General features: G+C 33.3%; 1 long non-coding RNA gene across 1 annotated transcript in view; it reads right to left on the bottom strand.

Moving 5' to 3' along the window:
- Window positions 1-20,078, bottom strand: part of LOC136848236 (uncharacterized) — a 375,132-nt gene that overhangs the window by 191,869 nt on the left and 163,185 nt on the right. The gene's annotated exons all lie outside the window — the stretch shown is intronic.

The following is a 20,078-nucleotide window of genomic DNA, read 5'->3' as shown; positions in this document are numbered from 1 at the left end:
AGAGAGAGAGAGAGAGAGAGAGAGAGAGAAATTCAATACACTATTTTCAATCCACCTATCACACAGGCAAATCTAAGGATTTGTGAAACGTAATTAAGGATTCAATGCTTGGTACGAAAACAGCTGACTTGAATAACACTCCTAGGTCATAACATAACTGACTATTAGGAATGGAAAAAACAATAAAGCGATAGCGATAATTTGGTGAAAGATAATGTCAGAAAAAGTTACTTTCATATATACATACATACATACATACATACACATACATACATACATATATATATATATATATATATATATATATATATATATATATATATATATATATATATATATATATATATATATATATATTTGTGTTTATATACAGTATATACATATATATGTATATACTGTATATACACACATATATATATATATATATATATATATAATGTATAAATATGTACGCACGCACACACACACACATATATATATATATATATATATATATATATATATATATATATATATATATACATACATATATACATATATATATATATAAACGAAGCAAATGACCTTGCGTCGCATTTAGCCTTCCGAAACAAGTTAAAAACCTCTGCATCGACTTGGAGCAGCAACATCTTTTACAGTGTCGTTGAAATGCTTTATGCACAAGTTTGTTGTCTCGTTTTTATTGTTTTATGTCAAAATCTTTAACAGAACACAACAGCAGCATTGCGGCTGTTCCCGAAGCAGAACTCTGATTTCCAGAACGGACGTAATGTTTTTTTACAAATATTCAAAAGCCCCTTATTTATTTTAGGCGTGCCACGTTTTTCGGTGGCTCTTTATTTTTTTTTTTATTGTAACTCGAGTGAATAAGAAGGCTTACTGAACTGAACTGAATATAGAAATTAGGCCAAAGGCCAAGCCCTGGGACCTAAGAGGTCATTCAGCGCTGAAATGGAAACTGACAGTCAAAGGTCTGAAAGATGTAACAGGAGGGAAACCTCGCAGTTGCACTCTGAATCAATCGTTAGGTGAGGGTGGAGAGTAAGATGGAAGAAAGAGAATACGAAAGGATGTACAGTAAAAGGAACGGAAGGGGTTGCAGCTATGTGCCGAAGGCACGCTGCAAAGAACCTCAAGTAATGCCTACAGTGCACCGGATAAGGTGCACTGATGGCGTTACCCCCCTACGGGGAGAAAAGGCTTATTCAGTAAGAAAAATATTATTAACAACGGTTGAGCATATACTCTAATCATATTTCCTTTCGAAAACGTTGATTTCATGATTAAAATGAAAAAAAAAATGACTCTAAAATGAAACAAAAATTACTCTAAAAATGACATAAAAATGGCTAAGTTACGATTGCAATTCACGTTTGAGTTATAGTTTCATAAAACGGTTAGGAAAAAAATCGCTGACAGTTATACTCTAATAACAATATAAATATATGTTTAATATCTTCATACGAAGATAAAAACATTTTACTTATTGTTAGCTTAGTTGTCATTATCTGGATTACACCGTGAGAATTTTGAGAAATTGCACGGACACGCCCTAAGCTAGCCAGACACGTTTTTGCCAATACGAATGATAAATTTTAACATATGTTTTGAGCTATACAATTATTCTGAGCATAATGTTAAGTCAAGGCGGCATTACAACAATATATTGCATGGATTAAGAGCGAATGATTTATCTCCACTATTATTTTCTACTTTCCTCCAAATACTCTAGTACAATTAAGAAACGTGCGAATAAATATGTTTTAAAAAAGGGTATTGTGCATCTATCAACATCGTTTAAGTTATCTACATTACATCTATGATCCCCGCCGATGCTAATCTCGTTATCTCCCTTTCCCCGTTTCATCTCTGAGAGTATCTTCGGTCTGATGACCAAGAGAAATGAAATTTAGCGTCTGGATTGTATTTAAGGACCTGCTATTGGCCGAAAGGGTTTCTCGTTCCGCCCCTCATAAAAGCTCGTGAAGGCTGTTTGGGGAGATTATGAGAAACCCGGAACAATAATATATTACATTATATTGCCGCCACACACACACACACACACACACACACACACACACACACACACACACAGAGTTTTAATACAAGTATAAGAAAAACTATGCATGAGACCATTTTCCACCATTACATGCATGCAATTTTACATCAATAATATGCAAGAGAAATATTTTACCATATGGTGCCGAACGTACTGTATGAAATGGCAATAAAGACATTAAAAATCACTTTAATACATCTCGACTGTCCCTTGTATATACTGAACCATTTTTAAACATTTATATAAGTATGTGTATGTGTGTGTATGTATATATATATATATATATATATATATATATATATATATATATATATATATATATATATATATATAATGTATGTATATATATATATATATATATATATATATATATATATATATATATATATAATATTTTTTTATTTATTTATTTAACAATTATAACTCTCATTCGGTATTATTCCCGAGGCAGAGCGAATTGCAGCATATGTTTCGTGAATATAATAAATTTCTTGGTGAGGTAATTAATTATATATATATATATATATATATATATATATATATATATATATATATATATATATATATATATATTTCATAAAACTTGAAAACTCTAAAAGAAAAAAGCCCTCTGTATACTGACCCCTTTTCAGAGTGAAAAAAGGCAGTGTGTGCCCTTCCTCGACCTTTGTGCGTCCTGAATACCAATGCAAGGTGGTAGAGAGATGGTCAAAATATATTTAAGAACATTCAGCGTTCGCTGTATTTGTTTTAGGAGTCTAGTTCATGTATCTAATTCAGAAATGGAGTAGAAATAATTATTAAAATTGGCTGAAAATGTAAATGGCAGTGCTTGTTTTTGTTATATATATATATATATATATATATATATATATATATATATATATATATATATATATATATATATATATATTATATATATATATATATATATATATATATATATATATATATATATATATATATATATATATATATATATATATATATATATATATATATATATATATATATATATATATTCCTGAGACGATTTCTATTGCGTTTTATATTTCTGACAGTTATGCCTTGGTTCCTTTTATAAATCTCTTTCAGGCAATCCTGTGACACTTCATTTTGACAAGTTTGTCACATATTTTGATAAAGGCAGCAGAATTTGCTCAACTATTGATAAAAACGTCTTTGTTTCAGTATAATGCATCTTATCAATTTGACGCACTGTAATTTATTACAAATGCTTACGCACAATAAAACAAAGAATTTCTATTTCTGTAAGAGAAAGCAAAATCAACTACAATTGTAAGTTCAGTCATAAATAATCAAAAATCCTCAGTCTCCTACATTTCTTGGTCATTTTCTGAACAAACAAAACATGTAGTCAGATATTGTGCACTGGTTTCAATATAGCATCCAATCTCATTCAGAAACTGATTAATATGCTGATTACATATACTGCTCCTAAACTACTTGATTCACCAAACGTCATCAAAGCACGAAGCTTACTTACTTATAGAAGTCAGTGATTAGTATCCTGTCAAAATATGCAATATAAACTGGACTACGAAAATTCTCCCTACGGAGGTGAAAATATTAATAAAATACTAAGAAGATATCGCTCTCTCTCTCTCCCCCTCCCTTTGAGAAGAATCGTCTTTTCTCGAAAGAGAGAAAGGTAATCTAATGTGCAGTCATATTTTCTGAAAGATCAGCTGTTTTATATATTGGTAGTAAAAAGATCACATAATATCTTTGGCTTTAACGCAAAACCTCTTACGCAGAAGTTCCATTCAGCTTTCCAGCGCTTGGGAAAAATAATCAACAAAGGTAATCTAACTGAAAGCGTGGCTGACTGGACATATATATATATATATATATATATATATATATATATATATATATATATATATATATATATATATATATATATATATATATATATATATATATATACATATATATATATATATATATATATATATATATATATATATATATATATATATATATATATAAATACAATATACATATTCTGAGGTTTAGTGCTTGTGCTTGTTTTGATGAGACAATCATTTGCCGATTGTTCCCTTGGTGATGGGTTGTTGCCTCCTTACCTGTAAGTTTTTTTCTTTGTGGGCAAGTTGACGTCTGTCTCGTTGTCTCTGACAGCGGCAGTCAGGTTCCAGCGTATTCCTGCGGTAGCCAGGACCAACGTATGCCCCATGAGAGACGGGTTAAAGTCTCTCAGTTGTGTCAGATGTACGTCCTATGGAGAGGGGTGCATTCAGGTAAACCCCCAGTCTGGCCTTGCCAGGAGGTGAATGCCTGCAGTGGTCAGGTTCGTAGCAGCAACGAGTCAGTATCTCGGCAGCAGAGTAGCAGGAAGTCGGTTTGGGTGCCCCAGGTATTACTAACCTGTTGGCTTCGACAGGAGGTTAAGGACCTTCTTGTCTGTTGGTGCGAATTCATCCCTGATGGCAGCTGAGGGTATTTCGATGATTCGACCGTTGTCATCTACTGTGGGGATTGGTTCCTGCTGGGCAGCATATGGTTGTCTCGACGACTCGGCTGTGGTCATCTGATGTGTGGATTTGTTCCTGCTCGGCAGCCAGTGGCTGTCCTGGTGGCACGAGTTCGTCTGTTTGACTTCGTCCTTGTAGACAGTTGTGACTGTCTCGACAACTCTTCTGGGGTTGTCTTTCTATGTTTAGCCCAATTCTGGGGCGTTGTGTATTTTTGAGACAAAGCTCTCTTAATTATGTGTGTAATTGTTTATGGTAATAATTACATTTTTTTGGACGAGTTATTGGATATTATTATTGGAGTCATTTGTTTTGTTTTAATGGCTGTAACGTAATTATTGAAGTATGCTGCTTATGTATTATTTATTATGCCGTTTATGTATTAGTATTAAGCTGCTTGTATTATTTATTGTTGCTTTTGTTTATTATGCCGCCTGCATGTTTATTTATTATGCCGCTTAAGCGTTTATTGATTTATTTGAGGTTTTATTTACTTGGGTTGTATATTGTACTGACTCGATTTTATGTTTAATTTTCTCTTGAATGTTTATTCAATTGTTCATGTAAGTGTTACCTCATTGAAAAAAGTTAAGTATATCTTAGTTTAACCAGACCACTGAGCTGATTAACAGCTCTCCTAGGGCTGGCCCGAAGGATTAGATTTATTTTACGTGGCTAAGAACCAACTAGTTACCTAGCAACGGGACCTACAGCTTATTGTGGAATCCGAACCACATTATGACGAGAAATGAATTTCTATCACCAGAAATAAATTCCTCTAATTCTTCATTGGCCAGTCGGAGAGTCGAACGCTGGCCCAACAGCGCGCCAGCAGAAAGCTCTACACACCCCTCCAATGAAGAACTATTGACCTGACTCATTTGCATATAATGTAAATTACTGTAAATAATAAATTAGTTTAAGGTCACTTTTTCGTTTTGTTCAGCTCCTTACTCTTTTGTCTGCCTCAATTTCTGCCAGTCATTCCAGTCCCGTTCTTTTTTGTATTTAAGAACCTGCTGAACCAACTGCCGTTCATTACAATATATATATATATATATATATATATATATATATATATATATATATATATATATATATATATATATATATATGTAGAACATTTATCCCCATAAATCGTTCAGCGAATGAGTAAATTTGTTTCCGTTATACATCCGAGTGATACAGAAATGTATTTTACAAAATTACACGGAACCCTTTTCAATGATTTCAAAGGAACGACGTTGCACATTTCCATAATCTAAACTCACTAAAACGTCTAGTTAAAATGGAAACTTTTCTGCCTTTGAAATATTGTATTACTGCCTGTATTCACCCTACCAAATGATACGGTACATTTTCAACCTTTTATAATTGGGCGTCATGCATTTTCATATTCTATATTTCAGTATGATGGAGCAAAATCTGTATGATTAGAATGTGAGAGAAATTTTCAATATGATTTTATATGAGAAAATGTTAAACTACTCTTTACGGGAAATCCATTGTGATTGTTCTAAAAGCAAATTGCATTTAATATATTCAATTGCTTTCAAATATAAGTTGTTAATGAGATCTTGAATATCCTCATCATCTGATGTATATATACATGTTAAAACTATGTGTGAATACTTTAGAAGATATTAATCAGAGGTGGCAATGTTGCTGGTTAAAAATTAGATAGTGTATATATCAGAGCTCGGCAAAAACGATTATTATCAGAAATAGGTAATGCTAATCCTTAATAATGTAATGTTAATTACTGCCGTTGTGGAACTATGATGAATATAAAATCCATACATAAATCTATGCCTGGAATTAAATTTTGGTCAGATGGAATTGATGATCCTCTGTTTCTTCAGTCTTGTGTTTGGTTTATATATTGTCATTTATTTTATCATAATTTAGTTTTTATTTAGAAAACATAAAAGGCTCTTACATTTCATGTTGTATTTTAACTCACGATATTTTTTTATTTTTTCTTACTTACGAAACCTAAACTGTTCTTACTTCAGTCTTATGGTTCACACACTGTCATTTATTTTATCACAATTTTGTTTTTATTAACCAAACATAAAAGGCTCTTACATTTTATTTTGTATTTTAACTCGTGACATTTCTTTGTTTTTTTCTCATTTACAAAACCTAACCTGTTCTTACAATTCATTTGGCATTTTACCTCACGTCATTCCCTATCTCTCCCCAGCAACGCTCCTGCGTTGGCTGCAGACCAAATGACTTGATCCGTTCAGGCAAAGGTTCAGAAAACAATAAGCACAGAAGGGGGGAAAATAAGAGCAATGGAGCTATAGAAACTGAGGTAAAATAAAATAAACTCACCAGCGGGTAATTGAAGGACATCACCGAGCTGCATCTTAAGGGAAGGAGAGACGCTGGACGGAATGAAATAATGAAATAGAATCAACAGGATCAGTCCATTTCGTTGCCGGCGTTAGGGGGAAAGAGAGAGGAGCCACGTATCCGAGCTGAGAGCGACTTTTGCTCTCCATAAAAGAGATCCGGGATGTGGCGGTAGATAGGGTCTCCTGTTTCAGAGTCATGGCGGAGTCTGAAATATTATCCTGGGAGAAAAGACACATGAGTTCCTCTCCTGTAAGAACAACAAGGATGGATATATATATATATATATATATATATATATATATATATATATATATATATATATATATATATATATATATATATATATATATAAATATATATATATATATATATATATATATATATATATATATATATATATAATATATATAGATAGATAGATATATGTATATACTGTATATATATATTTTATATATATATATATATCATATATATATATCATATATATATATATATATATATATATATTATATATATATATATATATATATATATATATATATATATATATATATAGAGAGAGAGAGAGAGAGAGAGAGAGAGAGAGAGAGAGAGAGAGAGAGAGAGAATACTATCATATAGTAAATCCAGTTAAAAAGGGGGCCTTGAAGCTATATGGCTTATGTATTTGAAACCGATATGGGTAATGCCAATATTGAATTATAGTTGTTGCCTTGAAAAAAAAATTATTTCCTCGTAGGAAATGCTTACTGAAAAAAGATCCAGAGTCACGCGTATAAGACTTTGAAGGAATATGTTATTCGTATTACCAGTGAAATTAGGGAAGATTTTATGGCTATAAGAGTAAAAGGAATAAAAAATTTTATAGTTACACAAACACTGATACATACATGCATACCGGGAGTTTCACAATTAGAACCCCCCCCCCCACCTCCACAGAACAAATGGAAAGTTATGAAGTTTTCTGCTATAGCCTATCTCCAAGTACATTATTTTAAGTTTCTATTAAGCTATTTTTCATTTTACATTTCTTGTATTTTCAGACTGAGTGACGGAGTTAGATACAGCCATGGCTAACGACTCGGAGGAAACCAGATGGATTGGCCGAATCCGGGCTATAACCTTCAAAGAGGCCAGGGATGCTGCTGCATCCTTCATTTCACGTTCCAGGATGGCTAAATACATTAAAAGGGATGAATCCTTTGTTAAAAGAAACTGGAACAAAAATTCATATGACTCTCATCGCAAAAAGAGTGAGAATCTTGGAAGGCCTGAAGTCCTTTCTCAGGAGTCAAAAGACATCATAGTTGAGGCAGTGGGTAGAACAAGAAAGTCTTTACGTAAATTGGCGCTTGAACTAGAAATAAAAAGGGGAAAGAAGAGAAGTTATAGTGCTGTATATCATGAGTTGAAAAAATCTGGTATCAAGCCATTTCATGTTATCAGCAAGACTAACATCACTCAGCAACAGAGAGAAGACCGTACATGGTTTTGTAGTTCATTTCTTAAAGATTGGGATGAAGCCGACTTTCTTCATGTTGCCGCATCAGATGAATTCTTCATTTACACAGTCAGGAAGCCAAATCATAAAAATGACATCATTTGGGCTGCAAAGCTGGATGATAACAGCAATGATGTGCGCTATCACCAAGTTGTGAAATTTCCTGAATGTTTGGGAATTTTTCTCTGTTTCACAGCCAAACGGTTAATGTGGATCATCAAAGAAAATGGACAGTCATGGAATGGCGAATACTTCAGAGAAACTGTGCTTACTGGTGGAGTATTTCCTTTCCTCAGAGATCCTGAAAATGTGTTATCTGTTGAAGAAGTCACATTTTTGCATGATAAGGCACCATGTTTCAAGGCTCATCAGACACTGGAGCTGCTTTGAAACAGTGGTATCGATTTCTTCTCGTCAAGTGAATTTCCAGGTAGCTCCCCTGACCTTAATGTGTGAAAACATTGGTAGTATCTGAAAGGATCGTGTTGAGGCGCACACAGTGAACTATGATGGTATACCAAGCCTCGACGACCTGCAAAGAGAGGTGACCGAAGTGCTCAGGGAAATGGAGTTTGAGTCTCAGCTTTTTTGCAATTTGCTGAAATCATACCCCTCAAGAATACAGGCTGTGGTACAGGCAGATGGAGCCACACAAAATATTAAATACTCAGAGAGAAACTTAAATAAATACCTGTTCTGAATTACTTTTGTTTTTGTCCATATCAATTTTAGTTTATGCTGTAGCAGTGGGGGCTCTGAATTTCGAAACACCCTGTACACACACAAAAACACCCACATACATACATACCTTCCGTTTCATTACCATCTACCTACAAACTTTCGTATTTTCTGGATATTAAGACGCCTTCAAATATCTTTATAAAACCATTTACCAACGCTTTCTCAGTCTTCCTTCCTTCCTCAGTCCTAAAACTTCCAATCTATAAACTGTTCATATTACGTTATCATCCTCATTCCCCCCACATGTCCAAACCATCTTTAAAATGCAAAGAACCTTCGTTTTATAATAACTAACCATTTTTTTATTTATATTATTATTAATATATATCTTACCTCTTCAAAAAAAACAAGGCCAAAGATTGTCCATAGGAATGAAAAATAGTATATGAAAATCTACACGTTTAGCCTCTGGGATGTCAATATAAAGTATTAAAAATAAATGAGGACATACACATTTAGAAAATTCATTAATAATCAGTGCTTCAATCTGCTCCTGAACAGACCATGACCCCGCAAATTGCAATGAGGCTCCTGGTGGGTGGGGGGCCTACGATTGTGTTGTTAAATGAAAGTCGTGGCGGTTTAATGAATTGATATTTGAGCAGTGTGCTGCAACGATCACAGGATATGATTCAGTAATTAGGGTCGCAAATTTCACGCGATATGTCTATCGCTAATGGTGTCAAATCTGATACCTGGCTAATGACGGCAACTAGTAGATTCGCGAGTGGTGTGCATTACCTATGAACAAGTTGGCTAATGAGGCATCATTAGAAGAATCCGGGAACATGACACTCTGATTACTGTACAGTATTGTAGTATTGTTTATTCAATATTTAGTTTACAAAACCTGATAGTTTTATGACTGAAGTTTGAAAATGTATTCTTCGCTAAACGATCTCCAGTAACTGTAGAATCAGAGACTGAAGACAAACGATATGATATCTGACATCGCACACCTGTATAAATCAATGAAAAAATTATACATACTGATGAAAATTGACTAAATCTAATGGACGCTATGCGCTCATTATACCTTCCTATAAAACTCAAGTAAATCATAGTTTTTGCTAGCTCATATTATGCACGATAAGACTTACTAGCTTCCCCAGGAAACCTTTCGAAATATTCAACGGAAAAGAGGAAATATTCCCCTCTAGAAAGCTAGAAAGAAATTGACTGCTCCATCTACTCTTGAAACGGAAGTCTTGCTATTCTACCGAAAACGAAAGCAAAAAAGTTGGGGTGGGGGGAAACTTTGTAGGCCTTCCTCGGAATAACACCCTTAATGAGGAAACTTTTAGTTGATAGCTTGTGACAGAAATGTAGAGAAGCGGGTTTCTTGACCAGTTATATATATTTAGTTCGTCTTTTTCGGTATTTAAAAAAAATTATTGTTTGGTTCTGAAGGGCAGCCGTGCTTTCTATGTCAAAGCTATTAAAATACACAATGTACGAAATGGTATGAGGTTATGAAGAATATATAATGAATATATGCGTGTGTGTATAAATATAATATAAATATTAATTATATATATATAATTATATATATATATATATATATATATATATATATATATATATATATATATATATATATATATATATATATATATATATATATATTTGATTTCTTCCTAAGGTTCTTTTCATATGGCCTCCATTAAACAGAAAAGAGCCCTGGCAGTTTGGGAACCCTTAATGAAGTTCCAAGAGCTCTATTTAGATTAGAACATTAAGTTACATGGTTTAATGTTAATGTGAAGCAAGTTTATGCCTTTTTATGTTTATAGTAATAGAGAGAGAGAGAGAGAGAGAGAGAGAGAGAGAGAGAGAGAGAGAGAGAGAGAGAGAGAGAGAGAGAGAGAGAGAGAGAGGTTAAGTAAGAAATCTGTTGCTTTATCTCTATCTGTCTGTCTCTTTTTCGTTTATTAAAAGTGCAGCACAAAGATAAATATACAGTATGCGGGAGAAGGTTTAATTTAACACTGAGGAGAAATATCCCTCGAGGAATATAATAAAAAAAAAACACTTTAAATTATCAACCCGCATCTGAATGATGATCTATACTAGAGTGCCCCAGCGTATATCCTAAAGTGATGTTTTTTTTTTTTTCAAGTAAGCCCAATAATATTTACCTCAGCTAATGCTGACATAATATCCTGTATGTGTTTCAAATAAGGAGGTGGAGATTATTGCTGTTAATAAAGATACTAATAAAAATTTAATGGGTAAGATAAAGACAAACTGTAATGGACTTCCAGCACCAACCTCTCTCTCTCTCTCTCTCTCTCTCTCTCTCTCTCTCTCTCTCTCTCTCTCTCTCTCTCTCTCTCTCATTAATGTGTATCTTCATATCTGGCTTTTTTTTCCCGGCATGAAACTTACACGTTTCGAAGTTATTTACAGTGTCAGACTGAAACAATGAGAGGAAAGTTTCAATACTTTTTATGATTCCTTAGGAAGTCCATTAGCAAACCCTTCACTTTTTCCCTTGGGTTTTTAAAAAAATTGTTGCATCAGTCGAAGAGCCTCTTTACATAGTTTGTTTTTACCTAAAATTACTTAAAAATTATCTCTGCATCACCGGTGGGGAATTTTTCTGCGTATATAGTATTTATGACCTTTTACTTCATATTTGAATTCTGTCTAACGTTTTACGGAAAAGAGTTATATGAAAGATATATACACAGAAGAAAATTCAGGCATACTCAATATAGAATTAACGTACGAGACTTACTCGATATTTGAATTTTAAAAACTATTTATGTTGTAAGTAAATAGCAAAAAACTCGACAGAAAACTATTTCACTCATCTACGAACTATGATCAAATACATCATAATGACTACAAGGACCGATGCTTTTGCATTGTCAAAATTGTCTTTCACTGAAATCTAACGTGAAGAACCACCGTGAAGAAATGATGTTTAATTAATAAAAAAAAAGAAAGAAAAACCTTCTGAAAGGATTTTCTCTTCAGCACAAATCTCTTCACGTTCTTATCTCTTCGTCCGGCCCCTACTAAATCCGCCCCCTCCTCCGACCCGTTCATCTCAGCCCTGAAATGGGAGACACTAAGACCCTAAAGTTTCGAAAAAAAAAAAAGGGGACAGAGAGAAAAAAGAAGAATCAGATATTTTTGAGCCATTTTGTGAAGTAATTCGAAAGGTCCCGTTGCCGATGCGAGAGAAAGCTACGTCGATTTTCTCTGGTGTTCTGTTCAGGGAGGAATATTGGGAGGACGTGACGCCAGTCTTGATCATGTATTTAAGTGGCTTTTTTTCATTTTTATTTTTATCTTACTGCCAAGAGTATTCACCTTTTTCTTTCTTCGTTATACGCGTCGTGCATCGATCGGTAGAAATGCGTTTGAAAAGAAATGAAAGGAAGTTTAAAGTACTTTCAAACTGGATAATTAACAACAGCTGGATAATTAACAGCAGTTATAGAGAAAGGTATAAAAATAAAAAAAATACAAAAGAATATAATCCTTGCATGAATTTCTGATTTGTTTCGAAAAAGTAAACATTTAAGTTAAAACATAACGTCAAAGCTCCTGATCTCTTTCAAAACGAGGAAATTTGATTCACCTCAATCTTTTCACCGAATAATAGAAAAAATAAAATAGTTTTCTTTCCTTTATATTTTCTTTACAGAATTATGAATAAAATATGAAATGTCTCCTTCGTCTCTGAAGGAGACGCTCGCATTGTGACAAGAAACAGTTTTTTTTTTTTTTTTAGTCTTCGATTACAAAATGTAATATTACTTGGAAACTTGATACAGAATACAGTATCTTTCTTTAATAAAAAAAACATAATATATTTGACTTAAGATTACACAGTTATTACAGTCTTTTCAAGGAAATAGCCTGAAATATATTTCTATCTATCTATTTGTTGATCTATCTATGTATCTAATATACGTATACATATACTTCTGTGTATGATTGTATTATATATATATATATATATAAATATATATACAGTATATATATAATGTATATATACATAAATATATAAATTTATATATATATATATATATATATATATATATATATATATATATATATACATGCATACATACATATACCTTTAAATGATTGACACATTTCTTATCAAGGTTAACGTTTTGTTTCGTATATCATCATTTAAATAAGTACTTAAACTAATACATTAAATCACGGTCAAACGTGTTACAACTGACTCTCTGTTTTCTTTTTAAACGTATAAATCACACTGACATACAAATGCTCGCAATTATTGGTTACCAAACCTCGGGAGATTACGAACCCGTGCAAATATTCACCAACGCCACAGTCTATAGGAATTCCAGCGCGATTCCGACTATATTTCTTTTTTTTTTTTTATTTACAGAGATAAACGACAAAGGGGAAGAATACTCTTCGATCGTTTGAGGTATATGAATGGCCCCATCCCAAAAGAGAGAAAGGCAGTGATGACAATGGGGGGAACATTCAGGTGTTTAGAGGGACGCATATTATCTAAATGTTTTTATCCGATACCCACATAAAGCCTTTGTTGTGGACCAACAATGAGTCTCTGCGTTACTTTCCATCAGCGAGTTTATTGATCCTGCATTCGCTTCTCTATTGACTCGAACCCCCGGCCGGTATTACTGAATGCCGAATGCTTTTTTTTTTTTGCTGCTGTTGTTGTTGTTGTTGTTGCTTGCTGTCAGAATGTGATGTGTTTTTATTTTATTTTGTTAAATTTTATTTAAGGTGCCATAACTCACATGCATGAACAATACACTAAATGTAATGTAAGTGTTCCTACTATTTGTCTAAATTTCATCTTAGGTACTGTAACTCACATGTATAAACAACACACTAAAGTTGTTAAATTTACACACATATATATATTATATATATACACAATATATATATATATATATATATATATATATATATATATATATATATATATATATATATATATATATATATATATATATGTGTTACAGAAGAGCACATTAAAACAGCAAAATCACAAAACACCCCAAATAAATTACATAAAGAAATTTATTTTTAATTTTAAGAGAAATTTTATTTATTTGTTTCTCCATTCTTTGAAAATGTTCTTAAAATTAAAATAATTGTCTTAAAATTAAAAACAATTTGTTGACGTAATTTATTTGGAGTGTTTTGTGATTTTGATATGTATGTATGTGTATATATATATATATATATATATATATATATATATATATATATATATATATATATATATATATATGTCTATGCTTAATTTAATGCGCTTCAGTTCCCAAAAAGGACACAATTGTCGAAACTCCTTCTCCTGTGAGATAAGAGCTTATCCGGTATGCAATACTAAATTTCTCTTAGATCCCAATAACATACAAAGCCCGTTCAAATAATTGAGATTAATAGTACTAAGAACAAAACCAAATTTATGCAAGTTATCAAAAAATAATTAAGAAACTCTCTGCAAATCAAGATCAGGAAATTTATGGAGCTGCAAATTATGTACTTAGAAATAGGGGAATAATATAATTAGCTATGCTAATTTAAAAAAATTAGTGTGTGAGAGAGAGAGAGAGAGAGAGAGAGAGAGAGAGAGAGAGAGAGAGAGAGAGAGAGAGAGAGAGAGAGAGAGAGTGTGTGTGTCCAAGCAAAACAATAATGAAATAATAATAATTCATCATAAGGGGGGTTGAGGACAATATGAAATTAATAAACGAAAACGAGCGAATATTTTTCAGGGAGAGGGTCGCACGGACGAGCACCAAATAATCTGAAATGATTTATCTGCAGCATTCCCCTTGCGATGTTATTCGCCGAAATGATTTCACAAATCTTCTTTTTATCGCATTTTGATGCTTGATTTGCTTGATTTATAGGATTCTTCTTCTTCGCCTTCTTCTTCTGAGAGAGAGAGAGAGAGAGAGAGAGAGAGAGAGAGAGAGAGAGAGAGAGAGAGAGAGAGAGAGAGAGGGGCTTGATTTCCTTTTTTATTTGCCGGGGTTGGAAACAAAATGTATGATGAGGTAATTTTTTTTAAGAGATTTCATAGAATTCGGAGAGAGAGAGAGAGAGAGAGAGAGAGAGGTTGGAAACAAAATGTATGATGAGGTAATTTTTTTTAAGAGATTTCATAGAATTCGAGAGAGAGAGAGAGAGAGAGAGAGAGAGAGAGAGAGAGAGAGAGAGAGAGAGAGAGAGAGAGAGAGAGAGAAGCTTGGTTAGCTTGATATTGGTGTAAAGAGAAATATTTTATCTGCCGGGGCTGGAAACACAACGTATGAGGGAGATTATTTTTAAGAGATTTCATAGAATTCTAAGTCTTCTTCTTTTTCGACAGAGAGAGAGAGAGAGAGAGAGAGAGAGAGAGAGAGAGAGAGAGAGAGAGAGAGAGAGAGAGAGAGAGAGAATATGCTTGGTTAGCTGGACATGGGTGTAAAGAGAAATATTTTATTTGCCGGGGTTGGAAACACAATGTATAAGGTAGATTATTTTTAAGAGATTTCATAGATTTCTTCTTCTTCTTCTTCTTCTTCTTCTTCGAGAGAGAGAGAGAGAGATGCTTGATTTTCTTGACTTTGGCGTAACGAGAAATAATATATTTGTTACGGTTGAAAACCGCATTGTGTTAGTTCCGCTTAAAGAGATTACATAGAATCTTGAGAGAGAGAGAGAGAGAGAGAGAGAGAGAGAGAGAGAGAGAGAGAGAGAGAGAGAGAGAGAGAGAGAGAGGGGTACGTCAAAGGTAAATTACCAAATTATATGGAATGATCTAAAGATAATTACGACAATTAATTCATACTAAAGGAAACATACATAAATAGTAATAAAAACTGTAAACATTTCCATTACAATAAAATGCGCTCCAAAGGCAATATACAACAAACAAATACTTTAAAGTCGAGTAATAACTTTACCTTCTATATCCAGACATTTTGACAAAAACAATAAAAAAAATATCTAAAAGGAGTTCATGCAAATACCAAGCTTCTAGAATAAACATAGAGAAAAGCAAATAAGTAAAAAAAGGATAAAATTGTAAAGACTATTTGTACAGAACGTATCCGTATCGTTACATTACATATACATATATATATATATATATATATATATATATATATATATATATATATATATATATATATATATATATATATATATATATGTAACTGATCACGAAGGTGACCTTCGAAAAAAGAATGTGATAGCTTTTCGAAGGCGTGACACCATATGACTGAACGCAGCATGTAACAAAATGCTTGGGTGTTTTTCGCATTCAGCAAGAAGTCAACGTTCTCAGAGACCCTTAGTTGCTAAACACGTGGAGTGGACGTGCAATTTCAGCTTAGAAACGTTTAGAAGGTTATCTGGTTACAGATCCGGATCTGAAGAGAATATCACTGCTTTTTTTTTTCCTGGTCTCTGAACTAACTTGCGTCGGGAACTGCTCCATTCCGGCTGAGTGTGTAGGTACGTGTGTGACCAAGTACCTCGTGACGCCTTGGAGTACAGAGGGCTTGTCTTTGTCGAACACTGAACTCGTTGGGGATGACACGAGAGTGTGTTCATATGTGCGTTGCGAAATGAGTGGGCACTGCGATCCGTTAATTGTATAACTGAGCATGTGAACTGTGCAAAGGGGAAGCACACACTCACATGGAGACTGTGCTCCAGAGGACTTTTGTGAAGTGAGAACAACTCATAAACATTTTAGATTTTTTTTCCAGACTCTGGAAAAACTCTATCCATGTTGCAGTGAAATCTTGTGGTTATGCATTTGAATTTTGTGAATTTGGTTTTTAATGTTATCGTTTTTTTACAGGAATCCCAAGTTCCTCTTCAAAATAGGGAGTGGTGTGACATTTATTCTTATATGAAATGACTTTTATAATGAACCGTGTGACCGTTTTATTGTTGTGGATGACAGATGGGTTGTTTATGCATTTTACTTTAAATAATCGGGTGTCGATGTTTGGACCTTATTCAGTAGATTTTCATAGATATGTGTGAGTCATTCGATTTCATTCTGTCGTCGCTTATTTGAAGGTATTTCCGTTACTTCTGTCAATAAAGTTTAGTTTTGTAACTCAGTGTCTCATTCCAGTAACCCTTGGAATTTAGTTAGGTGAAATGAATAACTTATGATGTGAAGATGAGAGATCAGCTGACACAACAAGTCGGCTCTCGCTACCAAACTCATCTCAGAGTAAGTGAGATGCTAACCTCTGCCCTTAAAGAAAGCAGAGAAATAAATAAAATACCGGCCTCGAAAATCGGGCCGGTAACATATATATACATACATACATACATACACACACATATATATGTGTGTACACACACACACACACACACACACACATATATATATATATATATATATATATATATAATATATATATATATATATATATATATAGACATATGTCGTATACACACATTATATATATATATATATATATATATATATATATATATATATATATATATATATATATATATATATATATATATATATATATATATATATATATATAATTTTCCAAAATTATCACTAACTAATTGCATTCATTTCGACTGGAAATAATGCGACATATTGTATTAGTGATGCCTTTTCATACCTGGCAAAAAATATTCCAATATTCATTCGGGCGGTATTGTAATGAAACGGAACCTAGAACCACAATGGAATTACTATCACAAGCATGCAGAAGCCACAACGATAAGAAACGCAAAATTAAATTCCGCTGAAATTTATGATTCCTTTCGTTCTGTGATAAAGCTCTGTGTATTTCATTTTGCTGACAATAATAAATTAAGGATTTACTTCTCTAATCCTTTCGTAATGAATCTTTTCCACCAATGGCTAAGGTTTAATTATTAAGGCCCAAAGATTGCCATAAATACGAACGTCGCGCAATAGGCATTTAGTTCATGTGAGTCAGCATTCCATTTGTTATATTTGAGTCATAAATATAAGATTTATTTTGTTGTATTTGTCTGATATTTATCTTCACTTTCATAACGCAAAATTTCACAACTTTGGTGAGATACTCAAGTTTCACGTAAAACAGTTAAAATTCTGTACAGTCCATGTAATCACTAGAAAATTTCCTGTTTATCAGCTGCACAAAAACGAATGAATGACAAAAATATAATATATGAAATGAAAAAAACTCTATATTGGAAGAAATATAATCCAGGATATTTCTGCCGATTAGATGTGACGGGATTCTGAACACAAAGTTACTGTTTATTTGGATCCTTTAACGTTTTCCTCATAGAGAGAGAGAGAGAGAGAGAGAGAGAGAGAGAGAGAGAGAGAGAGAGAGAGAGAGAGAGAGAGAGAGAGAGAGAGTTGGGGGACGGGGAGAGTGGACGCAACATACCATTATTTTCCTACAACCTGAAGTTAATGACTAACCAAGTAAACACAATCATCTTTATGTCAACGAGAAGAGAGCTCAAACAACCAAGGGTTTTCCTGGGTCCGTTGCTCTCTCTCTCTCTCTCTCTCTCTCTCTCTCTCTCTCTCTCTCTCTCTCTCTCTCTCTCTCTCTCTGTTTTTCTTCCGGCCAGTCTTACTTAATGCTCTAATGGAAAGTGAGCGTCATCTGTTGATGGAGAAACGCAATAAGGTAATTGCAAATTATCGTAATGAAGATAAGACTGATTATGTAGAAATCAGAGTAGTGAAAACGTTAAAAAAAAAGGCCTCCTACACGTAGTTAATTTTTGTCAAAGTATGTTTTCATAATTATGTCTTTTTAATTGCCTAAACATATTACTACTTTGAAGCGTGAAAAAAATCTTTATGTGACATTATCTTGAACATCTGCTTTAGATTTCCATATTAATTACAACTGGTGTTAAATACCAAGAAAGAGTAAACATTTAATGAAGGGAAGTAGATTTTACCCCAAAAGCATGGAAGAAATGGGCAAAATTTCTCACAAAATGGTAATAATTATGTTAACAATTAATGTACTTCCCCATCCCCCCCCCCCTAATTAAAAGGAAACACAGGTAAAGTTCCCAAATACTACATGCTTATAAAAACGACATGAAAAGTAGTTTAAGGCGGTGCTGATGAAAAAGCTTTATATGTATTATAAATACATATTCATCACTGTGTGAGATTTAATTCAAAGTAGACAGCTCAAAGATTTATTTCCAGTTAAGTGCCAAGTTGTCTGATTCTTCTCTCATTCTCTCTCTCTCTCTCTCTCTCTCTCTCTCTCTCTCTCTCTCTCTCTCTCTCTCTCTCTTGTGTGTATGTGTGTTTTTTCTTCTCTCTCTCTCTCTCTCTCTCTCTCTCTCTCTCTCTCTCTCTTTCTCCCAGCTTCTGTCTGTCCACTGAAGAACAACCTGAATAGTAAACAGAAGGAAACCCTGGCAGCCCAGCGAGTTCTTCTGCTTTTGTTTCCCGAGATAAGAAACTCTGGGTAATTAAGTTGGAAAGAAAGAGACAGGAGAAAGAGAAGGCATCTTATCTCTGGCATCTGCTCATATCAGCTAGTAAGTGCATTCCTTAAGAGAACTCTGTATCTCTTTGAGGCATCGAATTGCATACCGTCGCCAGCATACGGTTTGCAATACGATGAACAGAGGACGTCTGATTTCTCGGAAATTACTGCACCGGGAAATTCTTCCGGAGAATAATGAATATTATTTGGGCGACATCATTATAGCCACGTTGATTTCGTTGACGTTTTGGGGGAAGGCGAGAATGGGAATACGATGTTTATATTTTTTTTTGAGTAAAAACGTAAGAGAAAATAATGTTCAGAGATTAGTCACCACTTTTATTATTGTTTTAGAAAAATCAGTCTCTCAAGAATTCAGATAATTATGAATATACTTTTCCAAATGAAACCTGACGGAATTTGTG

This window comes from Macrobrachium rosenbergii, chromosome 18 (genome assembly GCF_040412425.1).
Source record: "Macrobrachium rosenbergii isolate ZJJX-2024 chromosome 18, ASM4041242v1, whole genome shotgun sequence".
In the NCBI taxonomy this organism is placed as follows: Eukaryota; Metazoa; Arthropoda; class Malacostraca; order Decapoda; family Palaemonidae; genus Macrobrachium; species Macrobrachium rosenbergii.
Note: the sequence above shows the minus strand (reverse complement) of the source record. Positions and strands in the feature narration are given on the sequence as shown.